A 17,578-nucleotide genomic window follows, 5' to 3' on the forward strand; every position below is an offset into this window, starting at 1 on the left:
GTCAGAGACTCAGCGACAAAGCTGAGAACTGGGTGTGTTAGGTGGGTCTGTGACACTCCCTGGAGGATTCCAGGCACTTAGAGGAATGAATGGATTTTAAAAAAAATTTATTTATTTATTCATGAGAGACACACAGAGACATAGGCAGAGGGAGAAGCAGGCTCCCTGCAGGGAGCCCAATGTGGGACTCTATCCCAGGACCCCAAGATCACGCCTTGAGCCTAAGGCAAATGCTCAACCACTGAGCCACTCAGACGTCCCGGAATAAATGGATTTTTGCTAAGACATAAATACAGCCTTTTTATTGGTGACAGATATGCCTGCAGTCCTCACCGGTGAGGGCTGGTCGGGTTATTGTGGCCAAGTTGTTTTCAGAGAAACTTGCTAAGACATCAGAAGATACGGGGGTAGTGTTGGAGCCTGGGGGGCCGGCTCACTCCTATGAACCCAGGGCTGGTTTGGGGGGCAGCAGACAGGCACAGAGGTGAGGGAAACTGACCCCGTTTGAAGCTGAAGGTGAATCTATAGCCTAATCCTGCTTATCCAAAAAACATTTGTTGAGAACCTCCTATGTTCCCAGCACTGGGCCAGACTCTGATGATACAGAGATAATTAAGTCATGACCCAGCTCCCAAGGCACTTGCTCTGTAAGTGGCCACACTCCAATGTAATGTTCAAGGTCTTGGGCTCTCAAGCCAGACTCTTCCAAGTTTGAATCTCTGCCACTTATTAACTGTGTGACCTTAGGCAAGTTACCAAACCTCTCTGTGCATTAATCTGCTCACTTGCAAACCAGGGATGATGAAAGTTCTTACCTTGGAGGGTTGCTGTGGGGATGAAGGGACCTATGTGCACGAAGTACTTGGTATGGTTCATAGCTAGTGGTCACTAAAGCTCTAACTTTATGTCCAGCCCGAGAGATGAATGCCCTCCACAGTGATAGGAGCCGTGATGGTGGTATATCTAAGAACGGAGGGAGTGGTCCTGTAATTCTGGACATCACTTCCTCTTCACTAATTTTTTTTTCAGGTGTGTTAATGCCTGCGTCTTGCGGGTCAGGCCATGCTCTCTGCTTTTCTGCTCGAGCACAGGAAGTTCATGCATTTTACTTGGGGCTTCTTGGTGGAGACAAATCTATTGGAGTTTGGTTATCAACACACATTTTCTGACAACTCATGCATTTGTTCGCCAGACATTAATGGGTCTCCTGGTGTCCCAGGCACTGGGGATGCTCAGATGAACCTCGTCTCACTCTTAATCTTTTTATGTCTAGCACAGGAGCCAGACTCAACAGGAAACCCTGTACACAGGCTCATGCCTGCTGCCGCCACCTCTGAGCCACAGTATTAATGCTAACAACTCCAATGACAAAAGCTAACACTTATTAAGTGCTTACTGTGTGCCAGGCACTGCTCTGGGGTTTACCTGGTATGACTTCTTTTCATCCTCAGGGAAACCCCAGGAAGTGAGGACCATTATCACCGCCACCCCCCCTCACCCCTGAGAATCTGAGGCTCAGAGAAGTTAAATGATTTTCCTAAGGACACAGAAGGCCGCCATCTGCCATTTGTAGTTGTTATATACACTTATGCTCAGTGCCAGAATGTTGTCATTCTCAGCAAAACCTCCTGTTGCCCTCAGAAAGCCCCGAGTTTCAAAAGACTTTCTGGTTCTTATGGACCAAGTGCCTCCTCTGACTACTGCTGCTATGTGGGGTCAACATGCACCAGCTATTTAGAAGTTTTAGAAGTTTACCCAATTCCAGAGGCTTATTTGGTCAAAATCTTACCCATAAATGTGTTTCCATACATACGTGAACCCAATAAAATCAATCATAGTTTTCCCCCAAATCTTCTGTGATCCAAGTTTTAGTAAGAAGGATTGCTTTTATCTTCAACAAGTGAGATTTCAAACAAACAATAGTTAGTTTCTCTACAGTGACATTTGCCTGGTTTACGACAGGGTCCTGGCAAAACTGAGAGCAATCAGATCTAGGGTTGGAGCAGGCTTACTGACAAGAAGTGCTGGCTCAGGACAAAAAATCAATCAAGCAAAAAACAAGTGCAGGTGAGGGGTGCCTGGGTGGCTCAGTCGATTGAGCATCCGATGTTTGGTTTCAGCTCAGGTCATGATCTCAGGGTGATGGGATCCAGCCTGGTGTCAGGCTCCCCATTGAGTGTGCAGCCTGCTTAAGATTCTCTCTCTCCCTCTTCCTCCCTCTTCCACTCCATCCTCCCACACACACTCTCTCAAAACAAAACAAAGCAAAAAACACACTAATGGGTTCAGGTGATCCCTTGTGAAGGAAGGTAAGAAGTGAAGGCCACACGAGAGTATTTATTTAATGCCTTCTGTGTACTGGCACAGTGTTCAAGACCCTTGGTGTGCACTATTGGAGTTATTTGTGACAATAAAAACTCCCCACACAAAAAGTTACCTCTGCCACTCTGTTCAGAAACAGTTCTCACCTAAGAAAAGAAAGGAAAGCCATAAAACTGTGTAATGCTTTAGAGGCGTCATTGGCCTTTCGGCTGAGTGCAAATTTGGTTTGTCCAGCCGATCTCTATGTCCTGGACCAGGGGGTGGCTAACTTTTCCTGTAAAGGGTGGTTAGTAAATACTTCAGGTTTTGCAGGCTATACAGTCTCCCACTCAACTACACAACTCTGCTACTGACATGTGAAAGCAGCCACAGATAACACATAATGAAGGGGAATGGGATTGTGTTTCAATAAAACATTACTTATGGATACTGAAAATTGAATTTCATGTAATTATCATATGTCATGGAGGATTCTTCTTTGGATTAAAAAAAAAACACTTTTTTAAAAAAAATGCAAAAACTAAAACCCATTGTGAGCTCACGGGCCATACAAAAATAGGTGGAAGTCCAGATTTGGCCTGAGGCTACAGTTTGCTGACCTTCCTCATAAAGGAAAACCCTAACTTGTAGCTGGATAGAAATCATACATGAGTAACAATAAGCCTCGAGGGGGAAAAAGTGAGCTTTAGAATAGCTGTCTTTAAATGTGGTCACCCTAAAGACTTAAAAAAAATTTTTTTTAAAGATTTTATTTATTTATTCATGAGAGACACAGAGAAAGAGAGAGAGAAGCAGGCTCCATGCAGGGAGGCCGATGTGGGCCTTGATCCTGGACTCCAGGATCACGCCCTGAACCAAAGTCAGACGCTTAACCACTGAGCCACCAGGTGTTCCCACCCTAAAGACTCTTGAGAAATGAATCATCATCTGTTAATCCAGATATTTATGTGTGATTTCCATGCTGGCTGATGAGTTTTCAGATTATTGAGTAGATCTGATGGCAGGTTAAATAGTTGGCTCTCCAAATCCTAATTCTGGTGTGGGAGCAAAGGGGAATTTGGATATATTTAGGATTTTGATGAGATAGAGAGTTGAACTTGAATTTGCTGCCAAGATGCATGTTTTAGCAATTGTTACCCCTGCCTGCTTCAGAAGGCATTAGTTCGTGGTAGGAGCTGGTGGTGTGTGTGTTAACGCTGGCCGTGCATTTTTAAATCACCATGTGCAATTCATGTGCTGTTTGTACTTAAGCTCACCTTTCTGTGCAGGCACCAGGATAGCCCACCTGCCATACCCAATGAGGAGCATCACTCTGAATGGGTTCCTGCCATTACCACTTCTTTCCCATTTAGGGAGCATATGTCATTTCAATATCTAGAAAACCAACAGATTTGAAGAGGCTGCAGACTGCAGCGTTCAGGGAACCATTATTGAAAGCAAACAAACATTTAGCAAAGGGGGGAAGTTGGGGTGGGGGAGGCAGGAGAGGTGGAACAAGCAAGCAGTTGATGCCTCTGCTTCTTTGAAGGGAAAAATTGAAGGTTAAAAGCATTTTTTTTAAATCATCCTGGGAAATGTAATTGGCCCACCTGATCTGTGAAAAGCAAGCTCTCGGATCACCTAGCATGCCACATGTTGAGTTTCTCTCCAGCCACCCGATCTTTCTTTGAGGAACAGAGCTTTGTCTTAAGTAAACATTTAAGGCCTAATTGGATCATTGGTGTGGTGTCACAGTAATTAATGCACAGCTTAGAGTCACATAAGTCCTGAGCAGCACCAAGTCCTGCTGTGAAGTAAGAGAAGACCTGTGGGATCCAGCCAATGAGACTCACGCACGATTGTTCTAGGCGATGAGGAAGAAATAGCAGGTGTATTATACAGAAATTAAAAAAAAAAAATCTCAACAGTGGCTTTATTATTATGCTTAGCTAAGGATAGATTAAAATGACCTCCAAAGAGGGAGTGTGATGTTCTCATTGGTTTTATGTCTTGGTCGTTGGTTAAGAATGGGACACAGAAACCAACCTGAGCTGATTTCAGCTTAACAAAGAAATACACTGTAAGCATGCAGGGGAGTTTTTCTAGAACCCAGGAACAGTGCAGCTAGATCCTTGGGATGGAGCGGTGCTGAGTAGGAGAGCTTACCGCGTGCACCTCAAATCTGCTGTCTTTCCTCTCTGTTTTCCCTCTGTTACAAGTTTGCTTCCCCTGGTATTCTGGTAGATGTCCACCAACCAGCTTTCTAGCGGGAGAAAGCCTGGATTCGGAGTGTTTGCCAATTCCCATCATGCAAATCCTCCCACCATGGCTGATCCAGAGCTACCAACGTGAAAGTGGAGCTGGGAAAAGATGTCCAATAGCACACCATTATACAGCATTTTCACCAGGCTTTCAGGAGCAGAGACACTAATAAAATGTAAAATAATAATAATAAATGTAACCATAATGCAGAATAATTAGGAAGTGATTTTTTTTGGAGTATTACCTTTGTTTTTAATAGAATTTATTTAATTGTAAGTTTACATAATTTAATTTTAAATAATGGCTGCGTTAACAAATTTCACTCACGAAATTCCTGATGGCTTAGAGATCAGCTCTTGGGAGCTAGTACGCATGAGCTGATTCCATGATTCCAGCACATTGCTGGGTTTTTTTCAGCTTAAGTGCACGGCTCAGGGAAGCAGTGCCCGGCACCCCATCCCCCAGCTCCCTCTCCCACGGGGCCTCCTTCAGGACCTCAGGCCCAAGTCCACAGTCCAGGAAGAGAGAATGGGCTTGGTTGAGCCTGTTCTAATCTGGCCAGTCAGCTGTGCTGGGGGTGGATGGAGGCTCCTCTTTCCAGGAAGGGGCGGGGATACTGTGTGGTTGGAATTTCCAGCAGCTTCCTTGTCTGTGGGAAATATTCAGAAGGTAGTATTTGTTCCAGACTTACCATGTACTGGACACTGCTGGAAACACATCTCATTTTGTCTTCAGGATTGTGTGAGCTGGGTATTTTTGTCTCCATTTTACAGAGGAGGACTCTGAGGCCCAAGGACGCCCGAGTCCTATTAGTGACTTGCTTAAGTTCTAGCCAGTAAGTTTAAATCACAGAGCTTGGAATTCATATTCAAGCCCATCTTTACCCCCAGAGGCTTCTTTCCACCAACCGGTTGCCTCTCATGTGGAGATACTGTGCAAGGACACTTGGCCCACAGAAGTCAAGTTTCTGACCCTGTGCGGGGATTGCAATCCTCCCTCCTCCCAGCAGATAGGGAAGAGGGGGTCGAAGGGGAGAGGGTGCATAAGAGATATAGGAGCAAAGGCATGCATTATTTCTACCCCCAAAAAAACCCAATCTCTCTGTGGCTGCCTCTCTTCTTTCCTCTGGTCTCTGGGGGGCAAGGGGCAGATACTGGCTTCATTGTAATTTTGGGTTTTGGTGCAGATCACATAGTTGAATAGGAGTGTGGATGCTCAGTTTTTTTTCTTTTTTCTTTTTTCTTTTTTTAATCCTTATTCATTGTTTGCCTTGCCTGGCCACTTTTGTGTGTTCCTGCCCCCAGGTATTGGGCCCAGTCAATTCTTCCTGCAATTAGTATTCATGGTCAGCTGAGCAGAACTAATGCAACAAACCGTTTTTACTTTGAAGGTCATATTACAGGCTTCCGAGCTCCTGCGGAAAAGGCTCTTTATGAGTAAGTTCTTCTTGACTATCTCCAGGAATTTAATTTTCCCTCTTCTGAATTTTCAAGCCCGCCTATTGAAATCTTCAATGTCATTCCCCAGGAAAACACCCAACACCAGACAGATAACCGGATGTAGCCAAATTGTTAGTATTTAAAAAAAAAAAATCCTTTCTTCCCTGGGGCTGCAAGACACGTGCGTCTGTGCCCCGGCCTGTGTGGGAGTGGCACCTGTCTCCTCCTTTCACTGTTTCCTGTGATATGTGTCTGTCATTACTATCAGTTGCATTAATTAAAAAAAAAAAAGCCCATTCATTTAAAATTGATAAAAGGAGGGTGCTGAAAATTCTGACTTCTGATTATTTTTAAATTGTAGTCAGTTATTGCAGGTAGTTTCCCAGATAGCATAAGAAGCAAGTAATAGTCTTTTAAAAAAAGAGTCTTAAGTTTTTTTTTTTTTAAGAATTGTAAAATGGCTTCTTTGTACTGAAGGTGTGATACCAATTAATATTTAAAGGAACAAAAATGGTCAGAAAATTCTTTTAGCTGCCCTGGAAAAATTCGAATTAGTCCAGAACGATGGCATAAATCAGCTAATTTACATCTGGCATAATGTTGTGAACACACACTATCTCTCTGCTTTCAAGATGTGCGGACAACACTATTTTGTCCTACTTTCTTTCTTTTTATCCTCCTTATAGTTAAAGATAGCATCGGAGTTTTCACTGATGCTCTTCAGAGCATATTACATGAAAAAACAAAATCTAAGAAAGAGGTAATATCTGTCTTTTTAAAAAAGATACCTTTAATTCTTGGTTTCTAAACTTCATGTCAGATTTTGTTTACGTTTTTCTTCTCAGACTAAAAGACTAAAAAAAGATTTTTTACTAATTTCTAAAGATACACTTCTTCTTTTGAAAACAGTGAGTCTAATGTCCCTAAGATACTGTTTTCCATTTTGCTTTGGCCACTAGGAAGCTCTGAACCAAAATTGTGGCTGGCTTTTAGCAATTTGTGGGATCCTCTGGTGCTGAGTCAGGGGAATAAACCCCCAACTCTGGATTCCAGTCCACAGCAGTCATTTACCTTCTCTCTTATTCAGTTAAATTTTGTTTATGGATTCCTATAGGCCATCTTCCTCTCTCCTCCACATTATAAACATGAATGAGGTAGATGGAGTGTGCTACAAAAATTTGCTTACTGAGGAAATGGTGAAGTTCCTGAGAAGGTGACTCCTGTTTCCACCTGGAGTTGAGGGCTCCCAGCTGGGGGTCTTGCCCCACTGACATCTCCCACTCAAGTCCTCCCTCAGTGCTGGACCTTTTGGTGCAAAAATAAAAAAATACAGGCAGATGACAAGGAGGCTGAGGGGCGCTTAGCACAGAGGCCCAGGAAGCTCCCTTTCCAAAGGGCTCTTAGACTTAATGGGAGGAAGCATTTTTGCTATTTGTGGATGAGATCTTCCTCCTGTAGGGGCTTGGGAGCCCGGCCTCGGTAAACGGGACAAGAGCCTACCAGGCTGGTGAGTGTGCACAGATTAGAGTCTGCAAACCCTTTTATGGTGGCATATGCTGCTTCTATCTCCGTAGACATACATGTACACACAAATTTGAAAACATCATTGTCTTTCCCCCCATCCCTTCCTTTCCTCTTTCTGTCCCTGCCAGTTTTCCTATGGAGGGTGTTCCTCATCAGGACCCCCAGAGACCACAGCTGCCTTGAGAGAATATTATGTCTACCCTTCCCCATCCTCGCAATAGGGAGAACAGGAGGTCTCCTTTGAAAATACCTCTTCGCCTGTATAAAACTGTATAAAGCTGCAGCTGCCTCTGGAAGAAAAAGTAAAGGTGAGTTTTCTTTCTTATAATCTGTTTAATTAATAAGGTTCCTAAACAGACAAACAAACAAACAAACACATACAATGCAAGGCCATTTTTTTTTGGATCTGATTAAAGTATAAGATCTATTTTCTTGCAACACACCAAATGATAATGGCTTTTTTCCTCCCTGAGAATGCTGCAGACACAGAATCCAGTCCATCAACTATTCATTTCTAAAAAACAAAAGCAAAAAAACAAAACAAAACAAAAAAACCAAAAAACAAAAACACCCTCAACTCTCGCCTCCCCCCCCCAAAAAAAAACTCTGTTGGTGAATTTCTTCTCAAAATGTGTGTTTAGGACAGCAGAAATTTCTGACAAGTCAAGTACAGGTGATTAAAGCTTGCAATGTAAATCAGTTAACATCTGTAATTTTCCTTGTTCTTGAATGCTATTAGTTATTTCAAGAGTAAAAAAGGATGTTTTACTTAATTTTTTTGAATCTTACTAGGTACCCGTAGCTTAACTTAATGATTTGTATAAGTGATAGTAATTGCTAGGACTACAGTTGAGTATTATTTGCTATAAAATGAACATGGTTATATGTCCAACAGAACTAGCAAGGGACAGAAATGCAGTTGTATCCAAGAGAAAATAATTATAGCAATAATCAGTGTAATTCATGATAATGGCTGAATTGAATTTCACACCATAGCTCCAAGCACTTACATTTAATGAATGTAGTTTGTGCTTGTTTACTAAAAAGGTTTTTAGCAGAAAATCGATAATGTAACTTCAGTGTTTCTAATTGCAAATGCAATTATTTTTTTTAAAGTAGCGGTTCAATAAGGATTTTGTAGAGAAAATTGAGGTATGTGAGTGCTGCACATGCTGGCGCTTTAATTAGTCTACCTGTACATTAGTGCTATGGCGCCTTAATATCTATTTATTACAACATATTGATTAAAATGGATTTGTATTCAATTTTAAGGCTAGCTAATGTAATGGACATTGAAACTTTTCTGGAAGCATTGGCTGGGATTACAACATGTCACTGGGTAATGAGGCTTTCCTTCAAGAGGTGATTTCAGAAATCATCCTACAAACCCAATAGTGGGGCCAAGGAGGGGAGGGACAGGCTATGTGCCAGTTTCCATGGAACGAGTGGCAGGGACACGTGTGGCGTTTGGTAAAAACAGGAGGTGTGTGGATTTATAATGTGACTGCAGGTTTGTGCTTACTTGGGTAAACTTCTGTGTGTGCGTTTTCCAAGCCCAAGATATGCTTGAGGAGGTTATGTTGGGGGTCGATAATTTGCTCCAGTGTAAAACCTTTCAGTAGACTTCTGGGTTTAGAGATCCACAGCGAGTCTAGCCAGAAGCTGAAGGCAAGTGTACTGTCTCAGGACTTTGAGTAAACCAATCAACTCAACTGAAGTCCAGTGTTCATGACTCACACTGATATGAACTGATGCATTGGCCTTCTTTGCCTAACTGGATCCTTTGTTCAAGACTCACCTTGTGCCTAACCGTCTCTCCACTTGCATGGTCATCACAGTCACCATCACATCAGTGCCACCACCACCATCCTCCTCCTCCTTCTCTTTCTTAAGTCTTATCTCTGCGGTGTGTACATTGGATTTATGATACGGTCTTGCAGAGCATCATGGGAGCTTTATTCCACAAGAGAAGGTGAAGAGCTGATCCTGGACAGGCTGAAATTCCTTAAGAGCCTAAATTTTAAAGTATATCCGCTGGCCTGGGATTTCTGACCTTGCTTTAATGAAATCCTGGTGTTGCTATCTCAAAACCAAATTAATTTAAACCTGAATGTTTTGAGTGGGCGGAAGGAGTTTATATTATAACTTTATAAGCAACATTGATATGCTACTGAATTCCAAAGACTTTTGGGGGGTGCTGTGGGGAGAGGCAGAGGCAGAGGGAGAGAGAGAACCTTAAGCAGCTTCCACGCCGCACAGAGCCCAATGCAGGGCTTGATCTCATGACCCTGAGACCACGATCTGAGCCAAAACCAAGAGTGGGACACTTAACTGACAGAGCCACCTAGGTGCCCCTGAATCCCAGAGACTTTAAGTCCTGCCTCTTACAATATGGCTTTGAGTCTATGTGAGAAGCAAGTGTACCAAGAAAACAGCTCCAAAAGGGTCTTCTATCAAGGTTTTATTAAAAATGAGCCCTTGGCAGGGTTTCTGGGCAGCTGTAACAAGGCCTGTGGTGTTAGCTTGTTGGAGAACTGCCCCCTACCCTCCAAGGACCAGGTTGGCGCCCATAGCCTTGAGGGGGCTTGAGGTCCAGGGAGCGTGGGTCACTCCCTCCTCTGGCTTCCTATGGCACATCGAGTGAAAGGCCTCACAATGAGCTCTTCCTGTGGTCCATGCCCTATGCTGGGTGTATCACCTTGGTTGTCTCCTGCTTTTACAATAGCCCTGTGGGGCAGGTGGTATTGTTACTCCCATTTTCCAGATGAGGACATCAAGGCTCAAAAAGGTTAAGTCGCTGGCCCAGAATCAGATGGCTAGAAAGTCAGTGGAAGATCTGGGGTTGCAAGTGCCTTTCTATACACTCCACTGGCTCCCCACTGTCTGTCCCACATGATCCACATCCACTCTACCTGCTACTATTAGGTCAAGCCACAAGAGGTGCATTTTTCTTGTGGCTGGGCTAAAAATTAGTTTTCAGTCTGTATCTCTCTCCACCCTCTACTCCCCTTCTCTGCCAACTCCTTCCACATCTGGTCCATCCAAATCAATAAAAGCTAAGTAAGTGAAGGAGGCCAAGATCCAGGTGAATCTGACTTGAATGTGTCTCTCTTTATGTGGGGAACGCGGTTGCCTTCCATGTCAGGTGTGAGCCTTTACACCATCTTCCTGGAGTCTGGAGGCTGAGCATGTGGCCCATTTCAGTGTGTCGAGACCTGGTTGGCACCTGCACAATAGCACCATGCATGTGCCTTTCGCTTTCCCTGGCACGTCCATGAAGTAAGTGAGCTGGAGAATCGGGTGCAAATAAGCATATTGTTAGGGTGTGATGATGGAGTGGGAAGGTCCTCCACTGTGGGACCTCTGGGGAGTCTCCTTCCTCCCTGAGTCTCAACTTGCACATCTGCAAAGTGGAGCAAATGACCCCCACCCTGGCTCCCTTGGGACAAGGCTCAGATGGGGTCTGTTTTCCTCCCTGTAGTTTAGAACCTTTAACAGGCTTGACCAAGGTAGAGAATCCTAAGGAGGAAGGTGAACAAAAGCTGCCAGGAAGGTAGAGTTTCTAGCATCAGCTGCAGAGTCATCCTTAAGGGAACAGCCCCCAGGTGCCTCACCCTCTGCCACCCCTAATGACGGAACAGCCCTATCCTTTTGTGGTCAGAGTCATTAGGCTGGAGATTAAAAAGTTAATGCTTTGTCAAGCTTTCTTTTTTTCTTTCTTTCTTTCTTTCTTTCTTTCTTTCTTTCTTTCTTTCTTTCTTTCTTTCTTTCTTTCTTTTTGTGTGTGTGTGTGTGTGTCTTTGTGGGGGGGGAGGCACATGGTGTATATTCAATATGGCGCCATGGAGCCAACCAGGAGCTGCTGCTTGATGGGATGATCTTCTCTGTCAGGCTGGAAAAGACAGACACCCTGTTTGACCAACAAATGTATAGAAAATAATGGCTGGTTCTAAGTAGCAATTACATAATAATCTTATCCAAAGAAAATGTGGGCTCAAATTAAGATGATTTCACCAGGAAAACATTAAGGTATACAAAGAGTTCTTAATAAATAGAAATAAATAGTGCTGGGCCTGCGCCATGGTTATTTTCGATGGTTATCTACCCTCGCCACTGCGGCTCAGGCTGCATTTTCCGTGGGACTCAGAGCGGCATTTTGCTCTACAAAAACAACTAGCTCCTTTCCAGCCAATGATTACTTGTAATTATGCTTTCCCCTGCTATTATTCTAATAGACCTGTCATGTTGCTCGGAGGACTCTGGCATTTAGAATATACGACGGCTTTTATGGATGGACTGCTGGAACACTTAATATAGCTCTATTTCTGAATTATCAAGTTCTAGCCTTTTGAAGTCTGTGTTAGTGGAACTCCTATTTATGAGATGTGCTGTGCTTAAAGGTTTGCTATTGATGAAGAGGTCCAACAGAGCCTTTATCGTAAGTACGGCAGCATTCTCCCTGAGAGATAAATAGCCGTGCTAAAAGGTATGGTGTGTACCTCGGCTGCAGATTACTAGCCAAGTACCTTCAGAACAGTATACTTCAAAAATACCTTTATGCTTCTTGTTTGTTCTCTTTTCCATGGAGATGAGTGACATTTTTTAAAACCCAGAGGGATGGATGCATGTTGGCTGTCGTTGGTCGTCCACATTAACCGGGTTTGGAGAACGCGTGTGCTCTGGCACAGGGGCATCTGCGTATATGCACAGGTGTGGTTTACATCCTCGGTGCTCACGGTTTCAAGAATTTGCTCTTCTTTGAGTTTCTTTTATTTAAAGGTGTACTTGGCTGGACTCAAGTACTTTTTTGGAGTTGGGGAGGAGGGTTTAGGAACAGGAGGGCCTGTTCTGAAGAATCTGGAAGACACTGTTGCTGGCAGAGCAAGGGCCTGCTGCTGGGCAATTCTGGCAGTGGTACGTGCAGAGAGCGGGTGGTGGTGTTAGGCTCCCGGCAGGGTGGGCTGGCAGCAGGTGGAGACCTTCGACGGGGTGGCCTGACAGAGACCTTGTCACCAGAGCTGGTTTCCAAAGGTCAACCTAGGGACCGCCAGCTGGGGTGAAGTGTCTTTTAGCAGCTAACCGGGTTGCCTCTTCTATGGATCCCAAAATGTGAGCATTTGAGGCTAAAGTAACTAGACAGTGTGGGCACTTTTTGGGGGGCCTTGGGTGGCGATCATAGGGAAAGACATGGGGTGTGGTTGACACGCACCCATGTGCCGAATTTGCCGGGAGTGAGTGGCGTGGCTGTCTCAGGACACCCTCGAGAGACTCCAAGTTTTTAGCAAGCGTCCCAGATGCAGACAGAACTCCTAGGTAGCTGACCTCAAAAACACAGAAGCAGGACCGCAGAGCAGCTTTTGACCATGCGGCAAGAATTTGCATCGATTCCCCCCAAGAAGGCAGGCTGTTGCTCCAGAGCGTTTGCCTGGTGTTTTTCATTTGGACCCGTCATGCATCAGAACCCTGACTACGCACTCCCTGTCTAATTCATCTTCACCCATATATTTTACCATTACGGATAGCCTTCCCCTTAAGCTTGTCTATTTACTAGCTGGTGTGACAGATGACAGCGAGTCTGAGCCATGGTAGATGGCATTCGTATGGCTCCGATGCCAGAAGCATTCTAAGCGCCGGTGTTGCATATTTATTGATCTCCATATTCCCAATAATCTGATGCCCGTCACATTTGACAACATTATGTGGAGAGGTCAGCTAGATGGGGCTAATGAAGCTGTTGCCAAGATGGATGTTGTTCCCACAACATTACCCTTGCAAATAGCTCTCAGTGGGGCATTTCACTGTCGGGCCAGGCATTTGAGGACTTTCTATTTTTTTTTTTTTAAATAGTTGACGTTAACATTAAACAAAACCTGAAGCTATTAAATCTTAGTATTTATATACGATAGAAAACACGGATGCCCTGGCATCTTTCCAAATGAAAATCTTATTAACGGACATAGTGCTTGTGGCAAAGTCCTCAGCAATCAGAGATTGGCTTGGCTGTCTAAAATGTTTGACGGATTAGTCCAAGATGATGTGAAGGACCAAATGGGAAATGGCTGAAGTCTGGAGGATTAAAGTGGCAAATGGGAGGGCTGGCTGCAGCTGGAGGCGGGCGACTCTTTGCTGTTTCCCAGCTTCCATGCTGCTGCAAGCAGCTGACATAAAAGGCACTCAGGTTTAGATAACGCTTTATAGGAAAAAAAAAAAGAAAGAATATGAGATAGTATTTGCAAAGAGGATCCCATTTAATAAACGCCGCATGGGAATCATTGACACAGGAAATGCTTCAGGAACGCTTTTGAAAATATTAAAGGCTTCCCTTTACACCAGAACCTAGAGCCCTTCAAAAACCCCGCAAACTGCCATTTGGAGACTTTCACACTGTCCTGAGGGTCACTATGTTGGACAGTGTGATCCTGACGATTCTTCTAAGGAGCCCATCTTGGTTTAATTCTAGGTGCATGGTTATTGGTTACAAGTTCATTGAGTAGCTGCAAGCATCTCTGTGCCAATGTGGTTTTCGAGAAACTTGTTGCATATCTTGGTAGGGCCACTGAAAATTTGGGGTTCTTTAAGAAAAACATAATACATCTTAAGTTCTAAATGCAGTATTTTCTAATGGCAGGTGTATTTGATAGTTTTCTTCATGACAGCGTTCCTCTCCCAGCCCTATCTCAGAGTGGACACAAGCAAGGATATACAACAGAGCTGATAAGACTTGGCTCCCGGCTTGTCCAGAACTTTCTCAACAATAAACTCATTTATCCAGGGCTAGCATTTAGGAGCATTAATTCACCACATTGCCTACAGTCACAAAACTGAAGAACTTCTTGACTTGTTTATTTTGTAGGGTTGAAGAAAGGATGTTGGAGAAGAGAAGATTAACCATTGTGCCTTTTTCTTTAGTGCATCTCAATTCCCCCTTCCGTCATGCCTGTTCTCAGGTTATGCCTTTTGCATTGTGTTGAGTGAAGAGGTAGAAAAGAATTGATGAGTTCAGGAGCAATGAAGTTCACAGCTGGGCAGATGCTTATGTTCTTTTCAGATGGAAAACTTCTTTCTCCTTCATCCTTCCTCCTTCACTCTCTTGGAGTGGCATACTACACACACACACACACACACACACACACACACACACATACATATACACACATAAATATGAGGTATAGGCCATATATGCACATATACCATTAAGAAAGCATATTCTCTCTCTCTCTCTTTTTAAAAAGATTTTATTTATTTATTCATGAGAGACACAGAGAGAGAGGCAGAGACATAGGCAGAGGGAGCAGCAGGGAGCCCAATGCAGGACTCGATCCCAGGATCCCGGGATCACAACCTGAGCGTAAAGGCAGATGCTCAACTGCTGAGCCACCCAGGTGCCCCGCATGTTCTCTCTTTGTTGAATGCCTAAAAGTCATAAGGGAAACAGAGTCAGGTAATGGCAAAAGTTGACTCCAAGTAAGGTAGAGTGTGGTACAGCGTGCTGTCTACAATTTAAGAGACACAATTCTCACTAAAGAAAAACACCATTGAAAAGTCATATGTGAGAGATGCAAGTTAAAGCTACCCTAGGCAGCTTTAATTTAGGCATGAGCAAATTACACGGACAGCAGTTGCTATAGTAACTAGTAGACAATATGGTGTTTATGTTGCTATTGAGATATCTTGGTCTTTACCAAAATGAGAAAAAGAAGAAGAAGAAGAAAAAAAGACAAATCCCAGACTTCCAGGAGCGTACAAACACTGCATGAAGGGAACATTTCTCATAACCATTTTACTTCTTCCATTTATTTATAATGAAATGGGTATCTATAACTATATGCAGCCCAAGGATTGGTTTGTTGTTGTTATTAATATTTTCCTAATTAAGATGTCCTCTTAAAGGCCTAGTCCCTGTGGCACCTGTGAAGGCCCCCCGCCCGCCATCTTGGATGGCCTCCATGAGAATTCTGTGGTTGGGCATGGTGCACTTTGAGTGTAGGCCAATATAGGTCAGTTGAAGGTGAACCTAAAAGGCAAGAATGCTCAAGAATTCAAAGCAGGACGGATGCTGCAAGAGATTGTGCTATTACACTCTTATGGCAGTTAAGATGATTAGTAGTTAGCATGATTTCAAAAAGCATTTAGGGTCCTTTCTAGAGACAAATAAGATGTTTCAAAGAGCACTTGTGACAAAATACAGTTGTCTCACATCTAAGGCTGATGGAGAGACAGCAGAAAACATAGTAAAGTGGGCACTTGCCATTTTGATGCGGGAGTCTGACAGGTGGACCCCAACAATTCAGCTCCCAATTTGGATATTGGGTCCTGGTAACTAAATCCATAGCAGTTCACCCAATAATTGCTTTGCTTTTACTGTTGTAGATCACCACTGCCAAAGCTGGTTTGGACAGACTCAGGGTGCTTCCAGTCCTTTCAAATTCTTAAAGCAAAATTGATTTATATTAACTTATTTAAAAAAATCATGTCAATTAGGGCTTTTTCCTTTTAGGGTGAAGTAGGGGACTCTTAAGAAGGGGAAATGCAGAGGTAGTGTCCCACCAGCCCCAAACGATGGGAGTGATGGAAACAAAACTTGAACGTACCAAGATGTCTTGATCTGTACATACTTTTTTTTTTAATTTTTTTTTTAATTTATGATAGTCACAGAGAGAGAGAGGCAGAGACACAGGCAGAGGGAGAAGCAGGCTCCCTGCACCGGGAGCCCGATGTGGGCTTTGGTCCCGGGTCTCCAGGATCGCGCCCTGGGCCAAAGGCAGGCGCCAAACCGCTGTGCCACCCAGGGATCCCTGTACATACTTTTGACTTCATACTCTTCTTAGCACAGATTAATATGCCAGCTTTCCTCCACAAAGACAACATGAAATAGAGGACCAAACATTGTCTTTGGAGACAGAGAACCTGAGTTCTGGTCTTGGTTTTGCTTTTTCCTAGGATATGGCCTAAGGGAAGTAATCCATTAATATTTCCCATCTGTAAAATGCTGTTCATAATACCCACTTGAACAGCTGGGAATGGATAAAGCAGGGTGCTGGACTGCTCTGGCCAGGAATCTGGGCTGTGAGTTCCATCTCTCAGCCACTTTTATTTATCCCCACTCCTGCTTTGGCCAGTCCCAGATGTGGGTGAGTCATTTGCTTTCTCTGGCCTTGGTTTTCCCCTCAGCAAAATGGCATCACTGGCCTAGAGTTGCCCTGCTGCCCCTCACATTCTGCAATTACATGGCACAAGCTTTCCCAGCTTCCTAAATGCCTTTCCTTTGAGAAACATGTGCAAAGACATCTCAAGTCTGGAGTCTTTGTGATCAATTGTCAATCCACCCCCTTTCCATGAGTTTGAACTGCTGCTCAATGGAAAGCTTGGTTTGAAATGAAGTTCTGTGTGTATTATAGGGACGGATTCTGAAATCAGAAGGAAATGGAAGATCGTTGATATGAGCTTTTTGCCTCTAGGCTGATAATGTGTTTTTAAATCCCATTGTACAGATTAAGCAGTTGAATTTCCCAGAGTTTAAATGACCAAGGCAATGCCTCACAACCCGCAGTATTTCCACGGTCTCTACCTGCCCTGAGTTTAGACTTCCAGAGGGTTCACCAGAAGGGGGCATTTTCCCTGGGATAAATGTGCAAAGGCTAAGGCTAGTGGCTGTCAAAACAGACACTGCACTGCATGAAAAAGAGATGGTGGGCCAGGAGCCCAGAGGGGATGGGAGGCAGGAGAGGGAGGGGTGTGGAACTGTTTGAGAACAGGATTTGGTCACCTGATTCATAATTTCCATCCATTGCCGAAGCCTTTAGTACCTGAGATCCTTCAGCACCTCACCACCCTGCACCATTGCCCCCAGATTGCAAAACCCATTAGACTGTGAAGTAAGGCGAGGAAAAATCAATTTTTTGTCTAGCCTCAGAAATTCTTTGGAATAATATGTCAAAATGGTTATCTCGTCCGTTGCAACTGGCTTGGAAATATCAGAATTTCTATGGGTATTTATGAGATTTCCATGTACCATCTGGCTCTCTCCATGTGAGTGTGCCTACACAGATGCT

At 43.9% G+C, this 17,578-nt stretch overlaps 1 long non-coding RNA gene across 2 annotated transcripts in view; it reads left to right on the top strand.

The window, feature by feature from the left end:
* The first annotated feature begins 5,876 nt into the window (after positions 1-5,876).
* Positions 5,877-17,578, top strand: part of LOC111093029 — an 87,859-nt gene continuing 76,157 nt past the window's right edge. For both annotated transcript variants that reach the window (XR_005380721.1, XR_005380722.1), the window contains exons 1-2: positions 5,877-5,999; positions 7,655-7,834. This is a non-coding gene — a long non-coding RNA (uncharacterized LOC111093029). The remainder of the gene's footprint in view (positions 6,000-7,654; positions 7,835-17,578) is intronic.

This window comes from Canis lupus, chromosome 28, assembly GCF_011100685.1.
Source record: "Canis lupus familiaris isolate Mischka breed German Shepherd chromosome 28, alternate assembly UU_Cfam_GSD_1.0, whole genome shotgun sequence".
NCBI classification, from domain to species: Eukaryota; Metazoa; Chordata; class Mammalia; order Carnivora; family Canidae; genus Canis; species Canis lupus.